Source organism: Schistocerca americana, chromosome 5, assembly GCF_021461395.2.
Source record: "Schistocerca americana isolate TAMUIC-IGC-003095 chromosome 5, iqSchAmer2.1, whole genome shotgun sequence".
Taxonomy (NCBI): domain Eukaryota; kingdom Metazoa; phylum Arthropoda; class Insecta; order Orthoptera; family Acrididae; genus Schistocerca; species Schistocerca americana.
Window position 1 is genome coordinate 588,493,155 of NC_060123.1, and position 6,224 is coordinate 588,499,378.

Here is a 6,224-nt window from a genome sequence, read left to right on the forward strand (position 1 = left end):
CGTATGAGTTAGGTGATTTAGGGAAATAACAGGAATATGAATCTAGATGGCGCATTGGGATTTGAATTACCATCACAAATACAAACCCCGTGTCTTACCACAGCGACAACTCATTCGATAAGAAAAACTGAAAGAGAAAATGGACAGTGGGAAAGGAATGAATGGCGTATGTGCTTGGTAGAATTTTCAACTACTTCGGACCAGGTTCTTGCTTCACAGTGTGCTCTGTTTCTGACATCTTAGTTGTTAAGTCGCTCACAGTGGTTGCGTTTGGTGTTTACCTCCTTCCACGTCTTTACCCTGACTTCAAGTTCTGTGCTCCACTGTAAACGGATTCTTTCGTCGAGTTCCGTTTCCTCGTCTGGTGTTCACCTCCCCAGCTTTGTATTCAAGCCACTGTCGGCTGGTATTGAACGTCCCCTTAGAAAAATTAATGAATTACTGTGCTGATAAACCTCTTACGTTATGAGCAAAACTGAACGTACTCAGACATTTCTCTCTTTTCTTATTCTGATCATCACTAAACTGACACACAATATTTTTAGCGCAACGCAATCTGACTTTCAATAATCCCTACAAAAGAATGGCCCTGACTAACAATAACCTATACCTTTCACGAATCACTTACCTCACAAAAATCTTCGTTACTCGAACTATTGCAATACAGCGAGCGCCAATACTGCCAACTAAATAAAAGATTCTAACTACTGAAGTCACTAACTACTGATAGGCATAGTTATCAAATGAAAGATTTTGATAGAGAACAAACAATGTATTTACCTTAATAGTGTTCAAAAGTCATTATATATATATATATATATATATATATATATAATGACTTTTGAACACTCTGCTAGAGGACACTGTGTATTCTAATGTGTACCTCCGATATAGTCATAACGGGTTGCTGACGCAACTCAATAGATCTGAAGATGAAGCCACAGGGTCAAAACGTGTCATATATATATATATATATATATATATATATATATATATATATATATATCAGTTCATGACATACACTCTTACTAATTTACTGTCTCTAATGGACACACGTCCAGATCATCCGCTCTCAAAACTCCGCCATCTCTCTCCCCACATCCACCACTGCTGGCGGCTCACCTCCAACTGCGCAACGCTACGCGCTGTTCACATCTAACTGCCCAACACTACAATAGCAATATTACAACAATGCAGACCAGCCACAGACTTCACACAGCACAGTCAGTGATTTTCATATAGAGCGCTACATGGCGTTACCAACATAAAAACCTAAACAGCCTGCTTACAGTATATTTATATTTGTGCCAACAGTGATAGTTCGTGGCGTTGTCACGCCCTCTATAGATACAAAAACTATTTCGTAAATTAAGAAGGAAAAGATGTAAAAACAAATATTAATCTTATGGCACATATGTCGTTAAGACTGGCATTCTTCCCCTAGGAGCGCTGGTGTGTCTTCAACTTTCAGATGGCAGCAACTTTCACAGCAGTGAGTGTCTCGACTGTATACACTATCTAGTCAAAAGTATCTGGACACCTATTAATGGACGTTAATACGAGATGTGTCCCTCATTCACCATATGAAAGCTGAATCTCTGCTAGAGGACACTGTGTATTCTAATGTGTACCTCCGATACAGTCATAACGGGTTGCTGACGCAACTCAATAAATCTGAAGATGAAGCCACATGCTGTAAAAATAATAATAATAATAATATTGTGCAACTGAGATGGAAAAATAAGCGATATATCAAAATAAGTTTCAGTAAAAATTTGCCTCAGGAAAGGAATCTTGAGAAGAGACACACTGTGGACACTTTAGTCATATGTTAAATATAACATTTATTACTAATGGTCTACATGGAGGGTAATCTGTAAGTACCTCCAGGGTTGCAGAAGATGACTGCACATAAACTACATCATATACAGGAAACAGACACATATTACTGCATAGAGCATTTCTCCAAGTTATTGGCGCACACTGAGGTGCTCAATATACGCATCGTTTATGACAGTGAAAAAGTCAGTATGTTTCCAGAATGAGATTTTCACTCTGCAGCGGAGTGTGCGCTGATATGAAACTTCCTGGCAGATTAAAACTGTGTATCCGACCGAGACTCGAACTCGGGACCTTTGCCTTTCGCGGGCAAGTGCTCTACCAACTGAGCTACCGAAACACGACTTACGGCCTCTACTCACAGCTTTACTTCTGCCAGTATCTCGTCTCCCACCTTCCAAACTTTTCAGAAGCTCTCCTGCTTCGGTAACTCAGTTGGTAGAGCACGTGCCCGCGAAAGGCAAAGGTCCCCAGTTCGAGTCTCGGTCGGGCACACAGTTTTAATCTGCCAGGAAGTTTCATATCAGCGAACACTCCGCTGCAGAGTGAAAATCTCATTCTGGAAACATCCCCCAGGCTGTGGCTAAGCCATGTCTCCGCAATATCCTTTCTTTCAGGAGTGCTAGTTCTGCAAGGTTCACAGGAGAGCTTGTGTGAAGTTTGGAAGGTGGGAGACGAGATACTGGCAGAAGTAAAGCTGTGAGTACCGGGCGTGAGTCGTGCTTCGGTAGCTCAGTTGGTAGAGCACTTGCCCGCGAAAAGCAAAGGTCCCGAGTTCGAGTCTCGGTCGGGCACACAGTTTTAATCTGCCAGGAAGTTTCAAGTCAGTACGTGTTTGCAATTCACTGAAATCGCTGATGCTGCTGCCTGGGAAGTCACAACAACAGCAGCTGAATTTGAAAATCTGTTCTTGAGAGCTTCTCAGCTGGTGTGAACTGTGGCATCATATGTCGATACCACCCCACTGGCGTTCTACAATTGATAATACAGAGGGGTCCAAAAAAGTGTATCCACTGTTTAACAGTCCATAACTTGTAAACTAATTAACGGAGTTGTCTGATTTTTGGTGAAAGTGTAGCTTAAAGTACAACTTAAAGATATCACTGCGGGTGTTCGAAATGGTCACCATTAACATCCACACACAAACGATGCCGCCGAACTGCAGCACTAACTGCTGACTGCAACGTGTTCAGTTGGATATTTGCACATGAATGTACGATGGATTCTCGAAGTTACATCCAATGTGAGTAGCTTTTGTCAATAAACGACTTCCTTTAGTGTTCCCCACAGGTAAAGGTCCAGAGGAGTTAGGTCTGGGGAACGTGGTGGATATTCCACAGCACCTCTACGACCTATCCATCTTCCTGGTAGATCTTCGTCGAGACACTCCCTAACACGATTTTGGTAGTGGGCTGGGGCACCATCTTGTTGAAAGTGAACTCTTCCATCTCCATACAAGTCTCGGATGGGATGTCTGAAGCTCCTGAAGATACACCTCACCGGTAACTGTGCCGTCAAAGAAAAATGGCCCAGTCAAGTCCCGATAAGACAACCCACACCACACATTTACTCCTGGCAAATTCACGGCTTTATCTACTAGGACGTTCGGCTTTTCGGCGGCCCAGTAGATGCAATTGTGGCGATTTACTGTACCATTGAGTTTGAACTGTGTCTCATCAGACTACACAATCATCTCTGCAAACTCTTCATCGTTGCGCACCATGTTAGTAAACCACTCACAGTACTCCATTCTGCGATCTGGGTCGTCCTCGTTCATTGCGCGTAGCAATCGAGGGATGTAGCACTTCCAGTTTGCTGTCTTCAAAATTCGCCGAACACTTTAGCGACTCACTCCAGCTTCACGGGCACACTGTCTCACAGACGTCTGTGGTGAGCGAGTGAATTGTCGTAACACACGACGGGAGTTAGCTGGACTTGTTACTGTTGCAGGTCGTCCAGATCGTTGTTTGCGTACATCTTTAACACAGCCTTCGGCTTCAAATTTGTCTCGAATGCGACGATTCGTTAAACGTGTCGATGGCTCTGTTTGATACTCATTTCGCCATTGCCATTGAACCTCATTAATGTTTTCGTACTTAAAATACCACTTCAAAACTGACTTCCTTTCATCGAATGTAAGCCTTGCGCCAGCCATGTTTACTCGAGTAACCAGATGCAACTAAGAACAAAACACTGACTATCTAGCGACTGTCATCTGACAAAACAACGCAATACAACGCTTGTGTGGCGATTGCCGGAACTACAAACTATTACACTACCAAAAAAGAGACAACTCCGTCAGTTAGTTTTCCAGTTATGCACTTTTAAACAGTGGATACATTTGTTTGGACTCCTCTATAGAATCGCACGTTTCCGTTAGCCATCAACAGCGGTTGTGCAGGATCTGGCGGACGCAGTGGTGCGCACCCGCTGAGCCGCATTTCCAGCAGCTCTGCACTGCGATGTTTGTTACTGTATTATTTTTGATGATATGAAACGTCCCCTTTATACAATTATACAAGACTGTGCTTAAACTGACATACCCAATATTTTTAGCGCAACGCAATCTGACTTTCAAAAATCCCTACAAAAGAATGGCCCTGACTAACATTAAACTATACCTTTCAGAAATCACTTACCTCACAAAAATCTTCATTACTCGAACTACTGCAATACAGCGAGCGCCACTACTGCCAGCTAAATAAAAGATTCAAACTACGGAAGGCACTAACTACTGATAGGGATAGTTCGCAAATGAAAGATATTAATAGAGAACAAACAATGTATTTACCTTAATAGTCATAATATATGTAGCAGTTCATGACAAATTACAAAACTCCGCCATCTCTCTCCCCACATCCACCACTGCTGGCGGCTCACCTCCAACTGCCCAACGCTACGCGCTGTTCACATCCAGCTGCCGCTGCCCAACACTACAATGGCAGACAACAATGCAAACTAGCCACAGACTGCACACAGCACAGCCAGTGATTCTCACACAGAGCGCTATGTAACGTTGCCAATAAGAAAACATAAACAGCCTACTTACAATGAGTCTGACCGAACGGTTTGAGGCGCAATGACACGGATTGCGCGGCCGCTCTGCCGGAGGTTCGAGTCCGCCCTCGGGCATGGGTGCGTGTGTGTTGTTCTTAGCATTAAGTTAGTTTAAGTAGTGTGCAAGTCTAGGGACGGGTGGCCTCAGCAGTTTGTTCCCTTAGGAATTCACACAGATTTGAACTTTTTTTTTTTGTAATGAGTCTTCGTTCGTTTGGAGAAACACAAGTTAAGTAAATCTTCTGTTTGCTGTGTTAACCTGCTCACTAACCATTTCTGCTCCTGTCCAGCTTTCCTTTGACAACAGTAGCCACAGCACTCTGTAGTCCTCCTCTCCTTACTATCGTGTATGAAGTTGTACACAACACGAACTATTTTGATGCAACAATATGGATGATTAGTGTACATGTTCTGAAATGCCTGCCCCGTAGTGCTGCTATCTGCAACTACATCATTGCCTGTATTACGAATCGAAATGTGGGGAGATGCGCTGCCTACTGGAAAGAGTCATTTTTCTTTGTGTCTTGTGGTTTTCACGCAGTCGTCGTCTGACCCCCGAGATACTTATTAATAGCACTGTATATAAGGAAAATCATCTGAACGCTGTTTGAGATCATGGTATGCCTCGTGTAAGAAGGAAAAGTGGCAACTAGCGCAAGTCTTCTCTGTCAGAGAAAAGCTCATGGCCTACGGACACTTAGCTTATTAAAATTTAGCTTATTGTTCTTTGATTTGCTGTCTATATTGGTCAGGATCTCGCGACTCTTATGCGACTATGGCATGAATCTGTTTAGTAAGGCCGTACTCAACACTATACAGGATCCCAATGACCCCACACGAATAGCTCCTGAGAATTCCGACATATTATTCGTTCGACCATGCAGCATCAGAAACTGGCTGTGGTCGGAACAAGCAACTAAGCTGAAGGAAGCCTAGTCTGTGTTGACAACTTCCAGCCGACAAGCACTACCCGGCCACGATAGTATTGCACTTGGCCTCCAGTGGCCATTACTAGAAACAAGCAGAGACGTTATAGTAAACAAGTTACAGTGGTGACAAAGGAAAGCGCAAAGAATTGTGAATGATATCAAGACAGTTGTGCATATACTGTGAAGTGGTTCAGCATCTTCCCAGGAAATATCACGATAAAAACTCACAGTAAACTGACTGAAGCATCCTCACTCCTATATTCAATAATATTGTGATCGACTAATAGAAGAAAAAATGTACCACATTCACTCGGTGACGTTCGCCAGGAAGCTCTGTCGGCCATGTCCGGGAGAAGAATAGTGTTTCCGAATTTACAACCCTTTTCTGGTTGGTTCCCT

The 6,224-nt window shown here is 43.2% G+C and overlaps 1 non-coding gene across 1 annotated transcript; it reads right to left on the reverse strand.

Moving 5' to 3' along the window:
- Nucleotides 1-2,104: 2,104 nt before the first annotated feature.
- Trnas-cga lies at nucleotides 2,105-2,179 on the reverse strand. Its single transcript has one exon. It is a non-coding gene; the product is annotated as a tRNA-Ser (tRNA).
- Nucleotides 2,180-6,224: the final 4,045 nt, after the last annotated feature.